This window comes from Belonocnema kinseyi, chromosome 8 (assembly GCF_010883055.1).
Source record: "Belonocnema kinseyi isolate 2016_QV_RU_SX_M_011 chromosome 8, B_treatae_v1, whole genome shotgun sequence".
In the NCBI taxonomy this organism is placed as follows: Eukaryota; Metazoa; Arthropoda; class Insecta; order Hymenoptera; family Cynipidae; genus Belonocnema; species Belonocnema kinseyi.
In genome coordinates, this window is record NC_046664.1 from 35,004,837 (window position 1) to 35,020,863 (window position 16,027).

General features: G+C 27.8%; 1 protein-coding gene across 2 annotated transcripts in view; it reads right to left on the minus strand.

Annotated features, from left to right (window-relative positions):
- Positions 1-16,027, minus strand: part of LOC117178285 (ATP-binding cassette sub-family G member 4-like) — a 134,494-nt gene that overhangs the window by 72,125 nt on the left and 46,342 nt on the right. The gene's annotated exons all lie outside the window — the stretch shown is intronic.

The following is a 16,027-nucleotide window of genomic DNA, read 5'->3' on the forward strand; positions in this document are numbered from 1 at the left end:
CTTGTTCTGTTTGCTTTCTTTGCACCGTAAGACCGAAGAAAGAAAATATGATTTAAATTTTGAAATTTAACAAATATTTTTAAAAAGCCATATTAACTGTATTATTGAAAATTTGTATTTTGGCTAAAAGAATTCAACAATTTGTTTAAAATTCTTTTTCTTTCTTGACTAAAAAAATGTTTGTTTTTGCAAAATCAAGTATTTTGTTGAACATTCATCTTTTTGGTCCAAAACTCCATCCCTTTTTGTAGTAGTTTAACCTATTTTAGTTAAAAATGCAACCATCTGCTTAAAAATTAATCTGTTTCGGTTAAAAATTTACTTTTTTTTTTGTTAATTCAACTATCTTATAGAAAATTCGTATTTTGGCTAGAAATATCACAAATTTGGTACAAAATAATTCTTTTTGGTTGAAAAATTTGGTAAAGAATTTAACTATTTAGTACAAAATTAATCTTTGACTTAATCTGTTCAAATTATTTAGTTGCAAATTTATGTAATTTGTTAAAAAATGTTGTTTTCGTAAATATTTGACTTCTTGGTTAAAAATTCCGCAATCTGTTTAAAAATGGATGTATTTGATTCAAAAATTGTATCTATTCTGGTGGAAATTAATGCTCTTGTTTGAAAATTCAACTAGCTGGTTAAAAGTTTATGTATTTTTTGGCGATTCGTCTTTTTTGGTAAAAAAAAGACAGTTTCTAGAGTTAAAACTGCATTTTTTTGTTTAAAATTAATTTTTGCAACTGAAAATTGAACTATTTTGTTGAAACTTGAACTGATTGGTAAATATTTTCTGGTAGAAACCTAATTTTTTTTTAATTAAAATTTTCCACTATTTCGTTTAAAAATTATTTTATTGTTATTTAGAATTAATCTTTTATGGTAGAAAATTATTCTTCTTGGCAACTGTTTTATTTTAAATTAAAATATATTCGTGATGAAAAATCAAATCTCTATAGATGGAAAATTCAACTCATTGGTTGAAAGTTTAACTACTTTCTTAAAGAACCACTTTTTTGATTGAAGATTCATAATTTTAGTTGAAAATTCGACATTTTGGTCAAAAATTAATTTTTCAACTGAAAACTTAAATATTTTGTTGAAAATTCGACTGATAAGTCATAAATTAACTTGTTTCTTTAAATTCATATTCTCGGGATGGAAAATTACCTATATAGTACAAAATTTAACTTTTTTTGTAAAGAATTAGTTTTTTATTGAAAATTAATCTTTTTGGTTGAAAATCCACCTATGTGTTTGGTCAAAGATGTACGTATTTTCTTGAAAATTCGTCTTATGTAGAAGAAACTTAATCATCTTTTTTTTTAAATTCAACTATTTTGTTAAAACTGTATGTATTTTGTTGACAATTCATATATTTTTTAAATTATTTATTTCTCTTACCTCAAAAATATATGTACATTATGCAAGACAATTTAATTTTTAAAAAATCTGTCGAAAGAGTTGATAAATCTTGTAAGAAAATGATATACATAAATACAAACAAAAATTTCGTATTCGAAAAAGTCGTATGATAATTTAGAGTTCAAAAGTTGGCCAAGGCTGAAAGTACCAAGAGAATAATTTAAATTAGTTACAGAATTTTAATGAAAATACATATTTATAAGTAAATTTTAAAATAAAAAATAAATATCCAGATACTATTCCTGAATATGTAACTTTAGCTAAATTGCAAACTTCATTTCCGGAAAATGTACTAACAGCCGCATTCGTTCATGCTATTTTAAAGACACTGGGTGTGTGCAAAATGTCGCTATCTTCTGTACTCAAATGATTCATTTCCTGATCGGAAACTTCTTCTACAATGCAAAACACGTAACTTTAATTCACAATCAGAAAGCAGCTCGCTAGCCAGTTGAGTCAAAATGTCCCAATTAAGCCTGTACAATTTTTTACGTTGAAAAGAAAATTAAAACTAAGTATTGGAAAATAATCCACTTATTAGTATTAAGTCAGCTTATAAAATTTGTGGAGAAAAATGCATTTATTTATGTACAATATGCGATTAAACATTCCTGTATAATTTGATTAACAAATTATTCTTTCGTAAATTATTCATGCAAAATTAATTCCAAATTTTATGGGATGGTAAAAAATGAATGCCATTACAATAACATACTCTAAGTCGCTTTATTTTTCATTACTGCTAATTTATATTATTTTTTAATAAACAAATGACGATTTTGCCTTACTCTACACACACGAAATTATAATTTTTTCAAGTAGTGGAAAGTCTGAACGCTTAAGATTCACAAAGCGTTTTTTTCTCATAGAAAAGTTGTTTGTTTTAAACTAGTTGCTAAGATTTTACATAAGAGTCATAATTTATAACTAGACATTAACTTAAGTTAACATTTACTGTTTTTATAAACATTTTGATAAACATATTCTCAATAAATGAGTTTTTCTCATAGCTAAATTGATTTTTCTGACCAAAAGAGACTCACAGTTATCTTCATTTTGTTTAAAATTCAACAATTTGATTGAATTTTGTTTTCTTTCTTGACTATAAAATGCAACTGTATGGTTGAAAATTATTCTGTTTCCGCTGAAAGTTAATTTTATAGTTGAAACTTTACATTTTCGGATTGAAAGATTTATCATCTCAGTGAAAATGAACTTTAAGGGTTGAAATTATTTTTTATTATGCAAAATTAACCTATTCCTTTGTTGGTTGAAATTGACATTTTTTAGTCGAAACTTTAACTGTTTGGTATACAATTCATGTACTTTGTTAAAAATTCTTCTTCTTAGGTAGAAAATAACTTTTTTTTCAAAATGCAATTGTCTGGTTGACAATAAATCTGTTTTAGTTAAGGGTTCAAATATTTTGTTAAAAATTCATATTTCTTGGTTAAATTCAACTGTTTTAAAGAAAATTCGTATTTTTGGCTCGAATATCCAACTATTTGGCCGAAAGTTTTTGTTAGAAATTCATTTTTTTAGGTCAAGATCTATCTATTTATAGTTTGAGAAGTAAATTCTATAGTTGAAAGTTGAACTATTCTATAAATTCTTAAAAATTCTTAAAAATTCTTTTTTTTTTGAAGATTCATAATTAACTGAATTATTTAGTTTAAAATTCATTTTTTTTAAATTAATTCTTTGAAGGTAAAATTGAACCATTTAGTTGAAAATAAAATTTTATTGAAAGCTTACATTCTCGGATGAAAAAAATGGAATTATTTAGCTGAAAAATCGTCTTTTTGGCTTAAAGTTCAACAATTTATTAGAAACTTTTGTTTTTTATTCACAAACAAAATATTTTTTTCGCCTTTTTGAATGAATCAGCAATTGCTGATTTAAAATAAAAATATTGTTTGGTTGAAATATCAACCGTTATATATTTTTTTGAGAATTCATTTTTTTAAATAATCTCTGGTTACAATTTTAATTGCTACGATTACAATTAGTTCTCTTTCCAAACATTTTGTAGAACAATAACATTTATTTTGAAGCAACATTTTTGCATTAAAAAATGAACTAATTGACTGCTCTTTGAACCACTTTTTTTTTAAATTCATTTTTTTTGTTTTTGTTAAAGATTCATCATTTTAGTTGAACATGAATTCTTTTGGTTCTTTGTGTTGCGGAGAAAAATTAAATTTTTGAACTAAAAGTTTAACTATTCCCGTTAAAGATTTAACAACTAAGTTGCAAATTCATCTCTTTAAGTTTTTGATTAAGAAAAAATATATTGTTTGAACAAGATTGAGATTCTTTGAACAATTTTCGATTATAAAATTGGTTTACATCTGAAATGAGAATTTTTAGTAAAAAAAATCATCAGATTTCAAGTATAGATTCAAAATTCTTTTTTATTGTTTTTCTTGTCTATTTTTTTAGATGATAGATACTATGAAAAACACAAATTTTGTATTTATATTAAAAAGAAAAACTAAAGATTCGTATATTTGTTCAAAATTCTTCTTTTTTGTTAGAAAATTATTTTTTTGTTTGTTAAAAATTCAACTGTTGGGTAGAAAATTAATCGGTTTTAGTTGAGAATTAGAGTATTTTGTTAAAAATTAAACTTTTTGATTAAATTTAACGCGTTCGATAACAAATTAAGGCTTTCTTATTCGGTCAAGCATGATGTAATTGACAAAAAAAAATGAATTGTAAATCAAAATACACGGATATTATTCAGGATTGTACATGATCATGACACATGGTAATAATTTTTTTACTGCAACGATCTTAACTGGGTCAAAGGTTAGACGAAGCTGCGGATAACTCACGCAAATGGCACTATAGTATTTTACTTCCTCTTTTTATGCTAAGAATTTTATTTCTTTATAAAAATAAATCAGTTTTTCGAAATTCTAGATAAACACAGGGTGGCCGAAAAACGTCATTTTCAAAATTCCCTGACTTTTCCCTGACCAATTTTTCATTTCCTCTTACCAATAATATTTAATAACCAGAATAAAATTTGGAACAAGTTTTAAAATACATCGAATCCTTCACAATCAGAATGAAACAATTTGAAAAAAAATGTAAAAATTTCAAGTCTTTTTTTCATTTATTTCAATCATTTAAAAGAATAATTTTTAACAAAATAGTTTAATATTTACAAAATGTTCTACAAAACAGTTGCATTTTCAAACAAAAAATTAGCTTTGAACTAAATCCCTGAATTTTCAACAAAGTATTTTAGTTTTCAACCAATTAGATGAATTTTTAAGCAAGCATTGGGATTTTCCACCGAATAGTTGTACTTTCAACCAAATACATGAATTTTTAAGCAAATCACAAGTTATTAAAAAATTAATTGTCAACGAAAAAGACGAAGTTTCCATACGAGAATTTAATTTTCTACCCTGAAATATTAATTTTTAATAAAGAAAGGTTTTTTCACAAAACATATTAATTTTCAAACATGGAGACGTTCTTTCCTGAATAAAATGATAAAATTTCAATAACAATAACAAAATAAAATAATTTTTTGCAAAGTTCTGGCAAAGTTGTTCAAGTTTCAACCCAGAAGTTGAATTTTCCAATCAAAAAGACAAATTTTCCACAAATAAAGATTTTTTAGTCAAGAAAGAAAAAAACAGTTCATCGGAATTATTGAATTTTCAAGTCAAAAGATAAATTTCCAAGTCAAATCATAAATTTTCAACGCGAAAGTATGAATTGTGAAAATTCATTTATTTACCCAAAAATAGGTCATTTCAACCAAGAATATTAGTTTTTTGTTAAAAATACGAGTTTTAAACTTAAAGAAATTAATTATCAACAAAAAATAAAGAAGTTACATTTTCAGTTAAATAAATTAAATTTAAGCCAAATAAAAATAGGAATTTTCAACCACTTAAATCATCATAAAATAAAAGTTTTAAAAACGACTTAATAGTAGATATTAAAATAAAAAAGGACTTAAATTTTGAAGAAAAAAAGCTGAAATAAACCAAAAAGACGAATTTCTAAATAAAATAGTTGAACTCCCCACAAAAAGGATGAGTTTTTAACAAAATTGATGAATTTGCATCCATATAAAACAATTTTTAACTAAAAATATAGTCGTCAGGAGGAAGCAATTGAAGAAAAGAAACAGAAATACAATGCAAATAAATTACTAACAACAATATTTTATTTTCCCTGACCATTAGTATGGAAAGACTAGAATCTGAATGTTGCAAACATTTTTAAATAAAATCTTTAATAAACGGAATAAAAAATTTCAAATTATAATTTCAAAATCGCTGACTGTTCTCTGATTTCTAGGTTTTCGTTACATTATAAAATACGAATTTAAAAAAGTAAAATTTGTTTAAACATCTGATGAAAAATGTTCAAATAAAAATACAATAAAAACGGCTACGACTGATCAATTTGATGTGAACGGAATTATGTAAATGAAAAACAACCCGGGTGGCCGCAAAATTTAATTTCCAAAATTACCTGATATTTTCCTGAATTTTAACCTGACCAATTTTTTATTTTCTCTGACCATTGATGTTCAAAACCCAGCATTTTAACCTTGCAACATCAATAAAATATAATCTTTTATAAACAGAACCAAACAATTTCATATTAAAATTCAAAAATGTCAAATTTATTTATTTAAAGCATAAAAGATTACCTTTTAACAAAAAAGTTTATTTTTAAATCAATTCATTTTCAAAAAAATAGTGGAATTTTCAACCAGATTGTTGAATGTTAAGTAACAAAAAGATGAATTCTCAATAAAATAGTCCAATTTTAAATAAAAAATATTAAAACTTAACCAAAACCAGTTACAATTTCAAAAAAAGAAATTAATTTTTTAGAAGTCAGTTGTATTTACAACCAAAATAGTTGAACTTCAACCAAAAAAAGATTAATTGTATACTAAAAAATACGAATTTAGCTCAAAAAACATGAATTTGTAAACAAGTAGTTGACTCTTCAACTAAAAAGATTAATTTTCAAACAAAAATGGAAAAGTTAAATTTTCAGTCAAGAAACTAAATTTTAATTTAAAAAAAAAAGAAAACTAATTTTCAACAAAAGAGTCAAATTTTCAACCACCGATAAATTTTTAACTATAACGATAAATTTTCCAACCAGAAAAGAGAATTTAAAAAATTTTAATTTTCAACCAAAAAGTACCATCTTTAAAAAACAAAAAAAAGAAGAAATTTCAAACCAAGAGGATTTGTTTTCTACCAAAAAGTCGAGTTTTTAACTTTAAAAAAAACACTTCATCTAAAAATGGAAATTTCACACTATCAGTTAAATTAGTTTTAAACCAAATAAAAAAGAATTTTTAACAAAATAATTCAACTCTGAACCAAACAGACGAATTTACAAATAAAATAATGAATCTTCAAGTAAAATATCATATGAAGAACTGCCATTTGGTGATTGTGAATTTTTTTTTGTTAAAGCTCCTTCAACTGTATTCTCATCACGTACCTCGTGCTTAGCGATCGGCTAAAATTTGTCGAGAACGCAAACTTTTCTACATTATGCTCAACTCTATTATATTAAATATTAAAAAGAAATTTCATTTTTCATGATTACTTAATTATTTGTTCCCTATTTGGCCTTAACATATATTTGCAGCTACCTTGGAAAATGTATAATTTCAATAAATTTAATGTATATTATAAAAATTAATGATATGCAGTATTATTGAAACAGACGTATTTTTATTGTCATGTTTTTATTATTCAAAAAAGAGCGCCACCTTTTAAAAAAATGTCAAAAGCAAACAATTTGGAGAACAATTTTATTATTAAACATTTTATTGCATATTTTTTCAATTTTTCATATATTTAATTTATTTCTTTTCAATGTTTTTTACTACTTAAACCAAAAATAAGTATCCAAGCGTAAAGTGGTTCCAAACGAATTTGTAAATATAATTTGTAGATCTTTTTGGTTGAGCAACTTTTGTCTATCAGTGTTTTCCGTACCTTCTATCGTTTTTTCAAAAACTTTTATTTATTTTTTTAATTTCATTTTTTATGATTAAAACAAAAACTACGTCTCCTACCAAAAAATCATTACTAAACATATATAGATTTTGTTTTTGATGAACAACTTTTCTGTATTAATTTTTTTTCGTACCTTGTATCAAATGGATTAAACTTCTACTAAAACCTTATAAACTCACAAACCAAAAAAAAAAAAACGAATCTTGAACCAAGGAATATTTCAGTTGAATTATCAGCACCAAAACTTGTATTTTTTATAAAAAAGACGAATTTTTCACAAAAGCGTTGATGTTTGAAAAAAAAATTATAAATCAAGAATATAATCATCAGGAAGAAGCAGCTAAAAAAATTAATATAACTATAAATATCAACAAGAAAATTTTATCAGGGTGGATGCAAAACTTTATTTTCTATATTCCCACATTTTTTCCTGACCACTGATATTTAAATTCCAGAATCTTAATCATGTAACATTTTTAAAACAGAATCGTTTATAAACGGAATTAAAATTTTTGAAATTTATTATCATTGACAGTTATTTAAAGTAAAATGTCCTGACTTTTCCTTGATTTCCAGGTTGTCTCTGAACCTCAGTCACCCTGGACGAATTTGTTGTAAACTCTATGACTGAGAAAATTTTTTGAGGATTGAAGATGTTTTTGAGATCAATAATCACGACACAGAAGGAATTCACATTCAGAATAATAATGAGTATCTAAGAAGAATGGAACAACTTGCGCGATTACTGTCAAGACCTCGAGATTGAATGGAAGTTGGTCAGGGTTTCTATGACCGACAATACGCAGGATTTGGCAACCTTAAGACCGAGATCATAAATTTCGTGGCTTCCATAAAAAAATATATATTTCTGCGATCGTTTCAAAACGAATACAAATATTTTTCTGGTTGACAAACAAATTATTTTGATAAAAAATTCAACTACTTGGTTTGAAATGAACTACACATATTTGATGGAAAATTCGTCTTTTTCGTATAAGTTCAACTGTTTTTGATTAATAAATAAAAACATATTTTGATTGAAACATTAAATATTCGATTTTTCGTTGGTAATCCATCTTTTTTGGTTGAAACTTCGTCTTTTTTGGTACAAAATTAATCTTCTTCATTTGAAATTCATCTTTTTGGTCAAAAATAAAATTAGTTCGTTAAAAATGTACCTATATTGATGAAAATGTAATATTTTTGCTTGAAATATTATTTAGTTTCGCAACCAATCAGGTTATCTAAAGCAGATTTAGTTGCGTGTGAAATCCAGCTTTGTGGAAGCTATCCGAGCAAAGTTCAGTCGATTGTGCATAATGCAATGATAAGAAAATATAGTTTGCAAGAATTACTAATCAGTTTGATACACATACATTCATGGATAGTTTGTTCTACTAGAAAGTGTCATCAATTATGCTATATAATCTGTTATTTAGTAATTTTATTGTAGCGGCATTATTTTTCAATATCAATGTCCTCACATACATGTTACTAAACGTCATTGTTACACTCGCAGGGATCACGGCAGTTCAGTAGTTCAATTTTATTTAAAAAAGGGGAATTTTATCCAATTGGGATTAAATTTATTTGTGAAAACTTTTTACATCATATGGCAAATGTAATTATATTTGTTTGAAAATATAATAATTTTTTTTTGAAAATTCATTTTTAAACATTTAACTACTTAGCTGTATATTTAATATATGTATGTATATTTAAACTCTCCCTTTTACGGGTTTGAGGGCCTCCGCTCCCTGTACATAAAATTTACATTGCATCCTTAATAGAAGTTATCGGCTGCTTATCTTCTAATGTTTCGCCTTACTTAAAAATAAAATAAAATAATAACAAAAAATAATCGTAATAATTCTAGTAATGAGCGATCTTCCAGGGCTTCCGTTTATTCTTACCATAAAAAACAAACATTTTCCACGATTTTGAATTTAACTTTTGCTTTTTTAATTTGCTTTTTTAATTTCCTTTTTCAGAATAACGTGTTTGGCTCTGCCCTATTTCCTTGCTTTCCCTTTTTTCTTCCAATTTCTTCATCCACATCACTACCTGCCCATTACTTTCCAAAATCCATCTTACACACTCATTCACACCCAACTGTCCATCTTCCTCTCCTGTGCACCTCTCTAAAATATGTGCCCATGACATTACTTCCTATACACATACTCTACATAGATTCTCCTCTTCATCCATCTAATATCTACAAGCTCTCACTCCTTCTCCCATTCTAAACCGTATAACCTTTCTCTTCCTTTTTTATTTTTTGCAGATATTCTGGTTCCGTCAACCCTTTCACCATCATATACCATCTATTGTACCTCGAATCTTTAATCTTTGTCCATCTCTCTTCACCTTGTTTAAATAATAGCTCTAACTCTATGTCCTTAAGATATTCTTCTTCCATCTCCCCTTTTTAGCTTCTCTTCAAACCTCCAGGCTCTCTTAATTTGTCTAGTAACCATTTTTTCCATTCCTAACTCTTCTCTTAACATGTATCTTGGGAAACTCCAGCTAACCCCCATTACCTAACTCAAAAATTATACAACACCGCTCAAACCAACGCATTAAACAACCAGACCCTTATTCTCCAATCCTCCCTAAACCTTCTCTTTCCTATGCCCCATAGTTGGCCCATTATTTTACTCGCACATTCAATTATTTTCCTCATCTGCAGCTCGTTTCCCCCTCCGGCCTCAAACCAAAAACCTAAGTAGCAGAACTCCTCCACCCTCCCCACTGTTTGTCCGTTCATCTTCCAAACGTAATCTATTATGGTGTTTATAACTTCTGAAACACATCACCTTGGTCTTCTCTACGTTCACCGTCAGATCCTTTGCTCCCACATACTTTTCAAAAATTCTCATCATTAGGTTCATCCCCTTCTCGTCGTCAGCTAACAAAACTACGTCGTCCGCATAAGCTAGAGAGTATATTTTGCTGTTACCCAATATCGTACCCCCTTTTCCTTTCTTCTATAGCTTCTCCTCTAAATCTGCCAACAGCATATGAAACAGGAGCGGACTCAAAGGGCACCCTTGCCTTAGAGCTTTTTCTATCTAGAATACCCCTCAATTTTCCTTTCCTATCTTCACCCTAATCCTGGTTTCAGTAAAAATTTCCTTCATCCTCTCCACCAGCCTTCCTTCCATTCCCCTCTCATTCATTGCCTGGAATTACACTTTTCTGTTTACTGAATTAAAAGCTGATTTAAAGTCCACAAATAACGCGATTAATTTCCCTCTCTTTCTCCCTAGATTTCTGTTAACCAAGTAGTTCAGTACTTAAATATTGTCTATGGTTCCCATCCCTTTTCTAAAACCCGTCTGATTGTGTGAAATGCTTTCCCTTTCCTCTATCTGACTCCCTAATCTTTTTCTTAATATTTCTGCATATATTTTGTAGCCAACTGGCATGAGAGTGATCCCTCTGTACTATTCTACCTTCTTTGCCACCCCTTTCTTGACAAGTGGTATCACCAGCCCTGTCCACCACTCTTCTGGCCACCCTTCTCCATTCCATACCTGGTTGCAGATCTCCCACAGGCCTTCCCTGACCCTTTCTCCTCTATACTTCAACGCTTCGTTCTCAATACCATCTTCTCCTGTAGCTTTGTTCCTTTTTAATCTATTTATAGCCGCATCTACTTCTTCTCTAATTATTATATTCCCTCCCTCTGTTTCTCCTTGTACTAACTTTCTACTTTCCCCTATTATCCTATTTTGTTCTCACCCTTACAGACCCTTGAAACAGTCTGTCCACTCACCTAATTTTATTTCATCATTCACGCCCTTCTTTCCTCCTCTTTCCTTATTTATCACATCCCAAACCCTACCTTCTTTGATGGCTTTTTCTACTTCTTCCTTGTACTTTTTCTTTACCCGTTGCTTTTTCCTTGCTAGCATCCTCTCATGTTCACGTTTTCTCCTATTGTACTCCCCATTCTCCATTGCTCCTATTCTCCATTTTCTTACAAACTCTTTCATTCTTTCTTTACTCTCCTTACATTTCTCGTCCCACCAGCCACTCTTGTCCCCTTCTCTTTCTGTTTTTGTACCTATCTCATCCCTTACCTTCTCAATCGACCATTTCCATTTTTCTATTAACGAGTCTACTCCCTTCTCTTCTATAAACCTAATCTTTTCCTTTTGCATTTTTTCTTTAAACTCTTTCAGTTTATCTGCTTCCCAGGCTTCCATTGTCTTGTTCATTTTTCCCCCTCTTTCCTTTCTCCAACTGCCAAGCTTCTGGCCGCCACCTTTCAGTGCAGCTATTACCGGAAGTGCTCAGACCCAATCTCATTACCCACTTTCATACAACTTATCAAATTCCTCATTCTTTCTTCCGCAAGGATGTAATCTATTACTGTCTCTCCCTTTCTTAGAAACGTGATCTCTACTTCCTCATCTCTGTTAATATTGTCATTACATATAACCCATCCTGTTTCTCCTATTATGTGTAGTAACTTCCACCTGTCTATCTCCCTATGTCTGGAACTCCTTACATATGCTTCCTTTTCTTCATCGCAAGTCCTTCCCACTTGTTCGCCAGTCCAGGCATTCAAATCACCTCCTATCAAAACTAACTCTTCCCCTCTTCTTCTATATACATAAACCACCGCTATTTTTACTTTTCTAACTCTGATCGTTCTTACCATTGTTCCATCCTTTTCGTTCCAATCCCCCTCTTCTCTTTCTTTTACTGTAAATTCTTTTCTCACACCTGAGACCATTCCGCCCATCCCTCTCCCTTTAGAGAGCTAGGGTAGAGAGGAAAAAGGGCCATATGGTGTGGATAGGGAGAGACAGGTGATGGATAAATGTGGAGGAATGGTGCTGGGGTGAAGAATTAGAAGAATTAAGAAATAAAGGAAAAAGTTTCGAGAAAGGTAGGGGGAAGGGACACAAAAAAGAGTCTAGAGATAAATCAGACGGGTTTCTCAACAGCAAAGGGGAAACAAAATGAATAGGAAAGAAGAGGGAAGGGAGGAGAGAAACGTGAAAATAGCTTTCTGGATTGTGTCAAGTTTGAAGAACAAGAATAAAGGATTTAACTACTTAGTTAAAAGTCGAAATTTCATTTATTATTACAAACATTTTATATCACATGGGTATCAAAAAGTGCACAGTGAAAAATTAATTTCATTTTCTAACGAAAATTTCCAGATTTCTAACTTGATATTTTAAAAGTATTAATAATGAACTTTGATGTTTATTTAAATTGTATTAGTATTAAGTAGATATATAGATTGATAAACAATTCTTTGCAAGTTTTACAATCTTTTCCATATTCCCCGATTTTCGAGTTGAATTTAAAATAGAAACCAATAAGAAAATCCAAATATATTATATTGAATTTTAATTCTTTTGTTGCAATATTTACTATCATATTTTTTGTTGAGGATTCAACTTTTTTATTTAACAATTTTATTAGTTCATTGTGAATTAAATACATTCCTTGCAAGTTCACAAATTTTTTTAAAAAGTGATTATTTTTGGTTAAATTTAAACTATTTGGTAGAAAATTCAATTATTTGTTTGAAAATTAGATTTTTTGTCGAAAATTCGTCTTTTTGGTTTTAAAATTGAGCTCTTTTCGAAGAAATTTTATCTTTTTTGGATTAAGTTGCTTCAAAATGTTTGGTTTTCGTTGAAGATTAAACTATTACGAATTTTAAGTGTTTCAAATTAAATGAAATATTAGCGCCTGCATTCATTTTACTTTAAAGAATTTATTCACCTAAATTTCACACCTAAATTTGGTAAAAAAGGGGACTGACTGGGATCCCTGAAACTCAAGACGTTCAATTGAAATCTTCTTTATAACATTATAACGCATTCGTTAACCAACTTGTAATTTTGCATAATTTTTCCTTTTCATCGAAAAAAAAAATTAAATGATAATTATTAACTTCTAGTGCTTTGACCTTTATTCATTTTACGATAATAAGCTGCTGAGAAGCCAAAAAAGTATGGCGGAAAGTATTATTTTCAAGATTCGATTATGTTCTAATTATTTTGTTTGTTTGTAAAACTTCCATAAAAAGAATGTCTCTAATTATTAAAAACATATCATAAAACATGGTTTAAACAGTTTCTGAACCTGAATGTTTAAACAATTTTTCATAAACAATATTTTATTTATTAAAAAATAACTTTTATTCATGAGATCGCAATTCTTTGAAATAATTTTTTTTGAGAAGATTTTGTCCATTCCTACTACAAAACCTAAAATAAAAATGTGTGCATTATATACAATTATTGTAGCATTAAATCGTTTTTTAAATTTTGCTTTGATTAGGTTGAGAAATAGCAATAATTTCATATCTCTAGTTGTCAAAGAGTTTCCACTTTCATTTTTTACGTTCCTTTTCTTTTTTTTTTGCGAAAATTTTTGCTTTTTTCCTTTCTGTTCCTTTCGCTAATTTTGTATTTTTTTAAACTCTGAGGGACGTATACAAAATGATTTAAAAATAAATTTTTGTTTTGAAAGTGGAACATTAGAAAATGATATTATGAAGGCATACAGAAAAATATACTGTGTGCACTTCTTTGATAAAGTACTTTCACTCAGTGGTCAATGTCACTAGAAACCAGTTCTCAATCTTATTTGCTCAAATCTTCTATAAAAGTGGTGTATGTAAAATTTAACCTGTATTACTATAAATCGAAGGAAATCTGGTAAAAATACATTTTTCTGATAATTGGACCAAATTATTCAACTGAAAAATTGAGGTCAAGTGCTGATAATTTGGGTCAGGTTCTTAAAAATACAGAAGTGTTTATAAACAGACGTCGTAAATGAAGCTAAAAAAACAGATATAAGTTAACGAACTTAAATAATAGAAAACAAAAAACTTGTTTTCTTTGATAATGCTATCGAAACTGAAGTAAAAAAACATTTTGGTATGATTAAGGATCATGGAATGTTAATTACTTTAATAATTAACAATTTTACCAAAAACATTATTTTGATCTGATTTTAAATATACCATGATATTAGTGTAATTATAAAATCATTTAGATTGTCAAATAAATATTTTCTAATGCCAAAATATGATACATTAAATAGAGCATTTGCAATGAAATTTTGCAGAAAATTTTTTATCATCTAAAACATTTAAACGAATAATTCAGATTAGAATTTAAAAAATTATATTTAAGATTATCTTTTACATGTTTTATTTTTCTCTGTTATTGATGAGATTGTTTTTCTTTTTCTTTATCGATGCGATCATGCCACTCACGTATAGAAGTATGTTGCAATACTATCGGAAAGGTTCAAGTGCGTTCAAAACAAAAGGTGAATTATATTTGCAACTAAGGCTTTTGTGTCATGGATCAATAAAACTCATAACCTTAATGATTCATAATTCATAATTCAAAGCATCTAATTACAAATATAAGAAGGACTAAAAACTAAAAAAAAGTTGCATTAGAATGGAAATGTAAAATATAATTTGGTATGGGGAGAACGATTTCAAATTTAAACTTTACTTGATTCAGGAGCGTAAAATTCAATATACAAGATATAGTGGTATCAAGCCGGAAATTAATTTAAATTTCAAAATAATTAACTACTGATTCTTGAAAGCTGTATGCATTGCAAAAAATACAAAAAATTAAACTGCAGAGTTAGGCTTTACACTAATTAGAATTTGAACCCCATTTGCCGAATAAAATGTAAATTAAAAAGATATTTTTGAGAAAATTCAAAAACATTCTACTTAATACACATTTCTCTAATTGAAAACATTCGAAATTTAAAACACTTAGAAAAAATAAAATATATTTTTTAATACTTTTAGGTTGTTCCATTTTCAATCTCAAATTATGAAATCTATTTAATAAAAGTACAAAAATAAAAGAATAATATATTTGAAAATTAAACTAGAATTAAACTTTGCTGACTTAATCATTTTTAAATTAATTTGCATAATAAGTTATGTTTAATTAACATCTAGAATATAGACATATATTTTTAAATTCGTTCAAACCTGTTTTGAAAAACAGTAGAAACTCTATACCAAATTTTTAATTATAATAATCGAAAATCAATTTTGTTTCAGGCTTGGTATGTTGATTGCAGAATTTTTAAGTATTTTTAGTCGATTTTCAGGTGAAGGGGAAAAGGATGGATTACAAAATCATATTTAAGTCTCACTTCGCTAAATGCTATCTTTCAGATCCATTTATGATTATGTGGTCTTGAAATCAATCTGCTATTAAATCGAGTTGCGCAAAGAATGTGAGTTATAAGAATCAATCTAGAGATTGTTCCATTTCTAATCTCAAATTATAAAAGCTATTAAATAAAGGTACAAAAATGTAAGAATAAATTTGAACAAATAAAATAAAAAATTATAAATTAATTTAATTTCGACGAAGGATCTTGATAAAGCGGGATGGTTATAAAAGCGAAAAAAAATCAATTCTTTCACTTCTGATTTATTTATAATAATGACAGAAAATATTTGACAAAGAAATATTTTTAAAAACGACTTTAAAAAAAGACAATCAAAATGGAAATAAACTGTATCAAGTCCTTTTTTAAACAGGTAAAAT